The following is a 9267-nucleotide window of genomic DNA, read 5'->3' as shown; positions in this document are numbered from 1 at the left end:
TACAACAAGATAAGTTAGTTTTGAAAGCAATGAATGAATGAAAAACAGTCAACATGTCGTTTAGCTTTCTTTTTTTTTCGCGCCTTGGTGAGTGGGTGTGTCATTTCCTGTGTGTACTCCTTAATGCATGCCATATTGGAAATGGGCTTTTTTTGATCCAGCACTCATGATATTAAACTGAGCCATTAACCTCGCATTACACACAATAGAAGAGAACAATGGGCCAGGGAGACGCTCTCGTCTGAAAAGCATACTAATCAGTCTGGATGCCTCTGCCATTCACCACAGCCACGCTGCCGTGTTATTGGTTGCACACTGATGGTGAAGTGTTTAATGGTGTGAGTTGCACCATTAAAATGTGTTTGTGTGTGAAAGCCAGAGCGCATGTGTTTGGGTTTCTCTGCGTGTGCGTATGTGTGTGTGTGGGTGATTTTGTATGTGCTCATCAGGAAATAATGAATCTGGTCATGCATGTGTGTGTCCACTGAGTGTATCATTGCAGGAGAGAGTAAATTATTGCTGCTGTAAAACAAAAAAGCTACCTGCTTCTAATTAAGCATTTCACTGAGATCTGTTCAGCACTCACTGAAGTTAACCCTATCTTTGACATACCTATGTAATACCGTTTATACAAAAATCTGATGGAGTGATTAAGTTGGAGGCGACCATGTATGTGTGTGTGCGTGTGTTTGAGAGAGAGAGAGAGACAGAGAGAGACAGAGAGAGAGAGAGAGAGAGAGAGAGAGAGAGAGAGAGAGAGAGAGAGAGAAAGAGAGAGGGTATAATCTCCATCCTAAAAGCAGGGCTTTTAAAAATACAGATTAATTCCCAAATCACTGTTGTGTTCCCTCTAATCCCATAGAGGTGGGTGCTGTGATTGTAGTCAGGTTGTGCTGTTGGTTTGTTAACCACACCCCAGTCAGACCCAGCCAACAGTAACGAAACTGTGGAGTTCTTGGAGATTACTTAGCCCAACAGACAAAACATAGATTATACATAGATATACTTAATGTCATCAGTTTCCATTGACTGAGAAATGTGACAGGAACTCTGTAGGAACAGGTCAGGAAAGGAGGATGGGAGGAAAGGGAGGAGGGATAAGAGGAGGAAAGGGGGATGAGAGGAGGAGAGGGGGATGAGAGGAGGAGAGGGGGATGAGAGGAGGAGAGGGGATGAGAGGAGGAGAGGGGATGAGAGGAGGAGAGGGGATGAGAGGAGGAGAGGGGGATGAGAGGAGGAGAGGGGGATGAGAGGAGGAGAGGGGATGAGAGGAGGAGGGATGCCGACAGGTTCTGACCTGTTATAGAGCAGGATGTCAGGGGTCCAGATCTGGCTGGAAGGGAAGCGTAGGTTCTGAACCCCCGGGTACTGTTCTGGGTTCCAGCTCAGATAAACATCTGTCCAGTACTGGTGGTAGGGAGAAAGGGTGGGAAAGAGAGAGGGAAAATTACAAACAAACAAAATCTACATTTACACATTGAAACAGATTTGCTCCCTTCCAGAGCTGTCTGTCAGTTGACCCATTATGACTGGTGTATTTTCTGTCTCTCCTGACAACACCACAGCTAGCTGTTATTAATATGGCTCTGTCATCTGCCTGGGTGCCAGGGCCAAACCCCCCCAAGTGTTGTTAAGCAAGCCGAAGCCAAAGTTGCAAATTACTAATATAAACACTCTGGCAATGAAGAGTTATTGGATAAGATTTTGTAATTGGCTGATTGGATGGCCAGAATCTGTTGGGATGATTTTGTAATGTGGGTATCATGGCAGAAAGGCTTGCGGTGTCCAATCAATGAGTGACTAATGGAAGGCGGATGTTAATTAGATGCAAGCTGTAAAGTGCCCAGTGTCCCTGGCTGATTGTGAAGACACACAAAAGCACGTATGTTCACACAAAAGCACGTCTGTTCACACACAAGCCTCTGCACTCACAAGCTGCAACCAGGCATTTGTCATCAAGACTTGGTTCTTCTCATCCTGATAAAGGAAAAGAAGAAAGACAAGAATAGGTCAGTACAATATGATACTGTTCTACAGTAGAAACAAGAATGTTGGTGTGTGTGTGTGCGTGCATGTGTGTGCATGCTTCAACGCAACGCAGAACAACTGAGCTGTGAAACATCTCTAAAACTGGATTTATGTAACCCCAGTTCTTTCCTTTGCATTAGGTTCAGTGGAGACATCATACATATTAGGTGCCCTATTTAAATATAAAACAACAAGCCCTATGGACCTAAACAACAAGCAAAACAGAAAGAGCTGAGGCATGGCCGTAGAGAAGCCGGAGCTGAAACAAACAGCTTTATCTGAGGAAGAGGGAGTGGCAACCCTAGCTCAACTGCTGTGTTAGATTGACACGTCAAACAGCTTTGCTCTTTCAACTGTTCTCCTCGCTTTCTTTCTGCTGTGCTCTGGGTCAATGTCACAATTTAAATGTCTGTGCATGTGTGTTTGTATGTGTTTTTTCAAACGTGGAGCCAGATAGTGGGTGGCATGGGTGTGGTTGGATGGGTGGGTGCAATAATATTTGGGTAAAATGTTGGCAATTTCTGAAGAGGCGAGATTTAAAGGTCCATTGATGTAAAACCAATGTGTTCTCATACTCTACCATTTGGTAACACACCTACACACATTTCATCATCATCAATCCAGAGTTGATCTCAAAAGCCACACAAGTCTTTGCATGTTTATTGCTGACTTACTTACTGTAACTAATATCTACAGTATGGGGAACAGAGAGACAATCAAAGTCTGCAGGATTCACATGAGTGACAAAGTATGCATCAACAGATTTAAGTGGCAGAGTAATTAGGAAGCAATTAACAGTTATCAAAATGTTCCTCCTTTTTCGTCTCAGAAATTCTTGCTAGGTTTCAGCTTAGTCACAGTATAGCTTGTATGGACTGTGCTAGCCTGACCAGGCGCAGTATCTGTAAATGGACTATGCTAATCAGAAACTGTGATCCAGCTGAGATCACACTCAGGGATTTAGAAACATTCCTGCCTTTGAATAGGGTCTGACAGCAAATTAGGCAGCCTTGCTATTGTCTGAAAGATGGAGAAGGTGAGCTAGCCTCATGTTCCATCAGCGACATGGATCACAAAGGACTGCTGATAACATTGCATAACTATTTTTGTGGTAAGCTGGGCGTCTACACACTACTTGTACACTATGCACACACACATCCACACACGTGTGAACACACACACTCGTGCACACACACACTCGCACACGATACCCACTGGAGCAGAGGCAGCTGTGCTCGTCTGGTTAGCCAATCAGGGTTAAATCATGCATTGAGCGAGTGCCAGTCAGGACCCCTGGGCCTCTCACCATCTGGGCCCTGCAGACTAACCCTGCAGACTAGCCCCAGGACTAGAGCACAGACTAGACCAGACAAGCCCCAGAACTAGCGCCAGGACTAGCCCCAGGACTACAGCAGAGACTAGCCCCAGGACTACAGCACAGACTAGACCAGACTAGCCCCAGGACTACAGCACAGACTAGACCAGACTAGCCCCAGGACTACAGCAACGACTAGACCAGACTATCCCCAGGACTACAGCACCGACTAGACCAGACTATCCCCAGGACTACAGCACAGACTAGACCAGACTAGTCCCAGGACTACAGCACAGACTACACCAGACTAGCCCCAGGACTACAGCACAGATTACACCAGACTAGCCCCAAACTAGAGCAGGAACTAGAGCAGGAACAAACCAGACTAGCCCATGAACCAGATCACATACTATATCAGACTAGCCCTCTCACACACATACACGAGACTCACAAATGCACACAGACTCCCACTTACCACATCTATGATCTGCAGCAGTGTCATCCCTAGTTCTACCAGGATGGCTGAGGAGTCGTTAACCACTGGCCTCTCCAGACGATTATAGTTGGCCATCAGCTCCTTGTACAGCCTGCGCTGATACTCCCCCTGAAGAGAACCTGAGGAGAGAAAAAACACTCAATTTCCCTTTATAGAGATACATAAATTGCCCAAGTCGGTCAAATGAGCATACTCCAGAGAAGAGCACTTTAATCAAGTGTTCCCATAAGCACGGTTAGGTGCTAGAGATAAAGAATGTGTCTGCACTGAAGGTCCTAGACTGTGGTTAGGAATATGGTCTGTAGGTAAAGGCTGCATTCCAATTCAGCAGTTTAGTACCTTTTCCTTTGGGCTGATAAAATGTCCTTACTGGCACAAGCATAAGGTTTCTGAAAGGTTTTCAGTTTCTGAAAGGTTTTGGCTTCTGAAAGTCTTTAGGTGATGGCAAAGGTTGCAGAACAATGGAGCAAGGAAACCAATTAGGATACTAAAGGGCTGAGGGGGAGAGCTGGTGTTGGTGAGATGTTCCCTCCTGTAGGTGAGGTGTTGAGTTGGCATGGCGTGTGCTTCGTCCTGAAGGTTCCACTGGGTCAACAGTGATTAGGATGATGTGCTTTTTGGCCCAGTGCCGCCCCCCCCCCCCCTCCCCCCGGCCTCCTCTTTGTACATCCTCCTTCCGTGCCCTCTCTCCTCTCCTCTTTTAGTCTTTCCAAGTGTAGCCCAATCCCTTCCTCCTTTTATTTAGCTTGTTTCTGGGTATGGTGTCGGATAACGGGAAAAAAAAGGGGAAAAAAGATTATCGCAAGCACTTGTCTAATTGACATCATGTTGTTCAACTGCTAATGCACATTGAAGCAATAGGTACATTTGAGATCCACATCCGGACAGGGTTTATAGAGAGTGTATTAGACACTTTAGTACCGGGCTCAGTTCAGGGGTTAATTTACACATTTCTTTGCACAGCGGACCCAAGGTGTGTGTATGTGCACCCACAAACCCACATGGTAGCGTGAGAGGCAAAGAGGGAAAAACAGAGGGAGAGTAGCGAGGAAGAAATGTTAAAGTGAGAAAGCAAGAGAAGAGTCCAAAAATAAAAGAGAAATAGATTAGTGTGTGTGTGTGGGGGGTGAATGTGTGTTGGCCTGGAGTCCTGCTGATGGGTCCCATTAAGGACATAATGAGGTGAGTTATAGCAGGATTCTGGTGGAGGTCAGAGACAGGAGGAGGAAGCTGCCCACCACAGCAAAACCCCACTTTCACGCCTGATAAACCATTCAGACCACTGTTACAGGTAATCTCATATCTTTTATGCACTAACCTATTAACAAAGTACGCATCTGACACACACACACACAAAGTGTAAGAGCATTCACGCACATGTTCTCCCTCATATGAATATTGAATGTATGGTGTGGTGCATGCAGGCTTTGTAGAGGGGCTGCATTAGTCCGTTGTATTACGGTACTTTTATCTGGAGATGAGGAAATATGCTAATCCATACAGACCACATCTATCTATGCACCCTGTCTAATCTTGTTACAATCTATCCACGCCATCATCACACAAAACAGCATTCGGAAGATCTTCCACCACCTTCTCCAATGTTTTCCATCACAGCGTAAGATATAAACTGAGGTGCACAAACACACCTAAACTGATCAAGTCAATATTGTCAGATTAAAATGCCCTGGCCCAGCTCCTCTATCCCCGCTTGTAATAACCTCCTGAATCGCTCCGAGAGCTGTAATGTAATAACATAAAACGTATTAAACCAACTTTAATTCACCAGCGAACAAGCAGCAAGCTGCATCCACCTGGGACTCGAGGTTGGATGCCATGTTGGTTGGTCGTTGCTTAGTTGTCGGTTTGTTTGTGTGTGTTTTTCTTTCTCTGAGTTAATTAAAGTGATATAAGAAAAGAGGGGTTCTCCATTCCAATAACAGTGGGGCGCAACATCTGGCAACGATAACAAAGGGGGGAGGGAAGGCGAGAGCATTCATTGAACATGTACTGGGGACCTATCTCCATCTCTCTATCTCTGTATTCTACGCATCCATCCCCCCACCCTCAGCTCGCTCTCTCTCTTGCTCATTAAAACAGCCTGAGTGCCAACCTATTAAATTGCAGGTCTTTTACAGGTATCAGGAGTTCCAGAGCTGCTTTACAAGATGAAAGAAAAAATCCTTGTTTACATTCACACTTTAGGTTGGACTCTGAAGGGATCTACAGTTGTAATCCAAGAGGCTTTGTGTAATACTTTATGAGTTGTGTTTCACACCGAACCCCGTGAAAGAGACTCCATCTCGCTCCACCACATATGTTTGTAGATCAAAGGCGTGTAAAATACCATGACCTTTCTCCGTTATTAACCAAGAAGTCCAAGACCTTACTTCTGATCTCTCTCTCTCACTTTACAATCATCGCAATCCGTCAAACTGAGGTCTGTTTCACACCAACTCTACCACAAATGAGAAGACTACCATGCCAGGTCGACAAAAGGAAAGACAGAAAGAGAAAGAAAAAAGAAAGAAATGTTCCTTTCCCTAACAAGTGGATGGACAGAAACACAGTGTAAGAGGAGAAGAGATACAGTAAGAAAGGGAGAGGGCAGTAAACTATTACTTCCTAATCTGCCCTTAATTCATCTCGACATGTGTCACGACCAACACTATAAAACTACCTCTCTGTCTCTTTCCCTCCCTCCCTCTGTCTCTTGCTCTTTGTAACTCTATCTCCACAAAGATATATCTCTCTTACACTTGTGGCCTCTCTCACACATTTTTATGCCTGTGTGTGGTGGGTGGGTGGGTGGGTGGGTGGGTGTACACAGTGTGTTTTGCATGCATGCCATTCTTTGGCATTCTTTTAACTCAAATAGCAAGGCTTTCTCCAAGGTTCTCCGAGAAGATATCTCTCTCTCTCACACACACAGCACAGACACACACAATAAAGTCTGTGTGCAATCTGTTACTCTGTGAGCGACAGTAATCATTGATACTCTATCTTTGCCTAATCTCTCTCTCCGTGTCTCTCTCTCTTCATCTCTAGCACTCCGGGGTGCGTTTTTTCACTACACGTCAGACATAATTTCTCCACCTCCCCATCTCTTTTTACTCCCTTGACCTCAAGCACCCCGACATGAGAGGTTTGAAACAAAAGTGGTGTTGCAAAAAATAGGGATTGATGCATTTTGTCTGGAAACCAAACATGTATTGGAGGCATCGACATGGGGTGTATAGATGTAGAAGTTCTGCTTTATTTCACACATGTGTCTTTGGAACCACAGACTGATTGAGATGTTCATGGGTGTGTGTGTGTGTGTGTAGATGTGAGGAGACCATGGTCCATGTTCTAATGTGTTCCTCACACTGGGCTGATCTCCCCTCAGGCACTAGGGACGTGGGTCTGTCTTTTGGGTAGCATCTGCAGAGAGTCACAGTATACTGTAGTTCAGACAATCTGTAGCTCCTCAAATACACCCATACACACACACACACACACAGAGAGAGAGACAGCACACTAACATCGCTTTCTCTCATTCTCTCTCTATCTTTCACTCTCACCCCCACAATTCAACACACATTCATTATGTTGTACATTTCTCTCTTTTGCTCACAAACACACACACTATCAATAGACACACCCCATCTGTAAATGTTTACTGGGTCACCAATCTCAGATGTGTGTCCCTCTCTGCTTCAGCTCAAACAGAGGCCACAGACAGAGACGAAACCCATTCCCTCTCAGACAGACTGGCCCTACACACATGGTTCCCTGTGGAGAGGACCCCATGGCAGGGCAGACTAACAGAGCCAAGGTCCCCACAGGCAGAGCCCCCAGAGTGGGCTGAGTCCCTGAGGACAGCCAGCCAGGGGACTAACACAGCCTGCATTACACCCCTGTGGGGAGATGATCATCAAAGGCTAAGAATAGACTGAACACAGACACTCAGTCAAGCGCACACACACACACACACACAAACACTTCAAGGTACAGAACGTCAGGGCACAGAATAGAATATGAGAGTATGAAACATTAGTGATACTAAGTGAAAGGGTGATTAGGAACTAACCCAAAAAATTTCACGCAAGGGTTTAAACTACTGTGTTTACAGAACGAGTGTTTCATTTGAACAGGTACATTTCTAGGGACCTTCATCTTTAGGGTGAAACAGAGGCAACACTTCCAACCCTGCACCCTCAATCCTCAGATTGTCCAGGACTGATACACTTCATTCACACTCAAAACCACACACGTGTATACATGCACACACACTTCATACGCATACATGCACATCCCCTCTGGAGAGACATAAGAGGACAGACAGATATAAGTAATGGGTCCTATTTATCTTTTATTTATTTTTTACTTATGACCTAAACCTTCATGGCTGTCCTTTTAACTGCCTGTCACAAAACCAGCCCCAAGTTGAAGAAACAAAGGACTCGTGTCACGATAATGTCAAACGATCCGTTATGAATACTAAACAGCTCTGAATGATGTAAGCATGATCATTAATAGAGGTGTGTAACATAATGTGTATCGTAACATGTTAAGTGCATGATAAGCTGGCATAACGCTGTGTAGATAGAAGTCCGTGATCTCGTTACAACTAACAAGAATCCCAGAACACGTCGAGCAAAACTCGAGGTCAAACTTAAGTGTGACAGCCCACCCGATGCAACTGTGACTGCCACACAGTTTTGACATCACATCTGACCCACTAAGTTAAAACCTTGGAGTGTACGTCTGAAGGCAGACTCTCTGGTGTTCCACTGGCTGGTCAGGAACCTCAAGGAGCGATGGAGCCAGAAGGAGAAGACCAGCTACAGATGTTCAACACCTCCTTTTGTGTCATAACAACCGTGCACGCTACTGCTCTCCCTGACCTAATTCAATACCCAGCCCATAAAGAGGCGGAGAGAGAGACAGAGACAGGGAGGGGGGGGGGGGGGGCAGAGAGATACCGGCAGGCAGAGTAGACTGGTTACATTTGAAAATATCCCAAAAAGAGAGAAGTACCAGAGACAAGGAGGAGGGGAGAAAGGAAAACTGAAATAAACAGAAAAAGGGAGTTTCAGAAGCAGGGGATAACAGTTTAAAGGACACACAAAGAAGAGGCAGCCAGAAGAGGGAAGCTGCACAAGAACAGTAAAGCAGAGATGAGATTTTAAATAATGCTGCAAGAAGTCCATCCATTTTACATGAGGGCCCACACTATCTATAGCTGATAGGCACGTTATTGTGTAAGTGCGTGTACTGTATGTGTTTGTGTGGGTGAGGGCGAGCGTGCGTTTGTCTCAGCAGGGGTTCACGGAATGTACTCAGACTTCAAGTCGTAGCCCCCACGATTACTATTCTGCACACGTGTGAGTATGTGTGTGTGTGGCATTGAAGAAGTGTGCGTGAGTGTGTGTGCATGCTAATG

The 9267-nt window shown here is 45.4% G+C and overlaps 1 long non-coding RNA gene across 1 annotated transcript; it reads right to left on the bottom strand.

Annotated features, from left to right (window-relative positions):
• Positions 1-1340: 1340 nt before the first annotated feature.
• Positions 1341-3864, bottom strand: LOC124467047. The gene is made up of 3 exons (XR_006956030.1): positions 3819-3864; positions 1933-1977; positions 1341-1407 (listed from the first exon to the last, which is right to left on the bottom strand). It is a non-coding gene; the product is annotated as an uncharacterized LOC124467047 (long non-coding RNA).
• Positions 3865-9267: the final 5403 nt, after the last annotated feature.

Source organism: Hypomesus transpacificus, chromosome 1, assembly GCF_021917145.1.
Source record: "Hypomesus transpacificus isolate Combined female chromosome 1, fHypTra1, whole genome shotgun sequence".
Taxonomy (NCBI): Eukaryota; Metazoa; Chordata; class Actinopteri; order Osmeriformes; family Osmeridae; genus Hypomesus; species Hypomesus transpacificus.
Note: the sequence above shows the minus strand (reverse complement) of the source record. Positions and strands in the feature narration are given on the sequence as shown.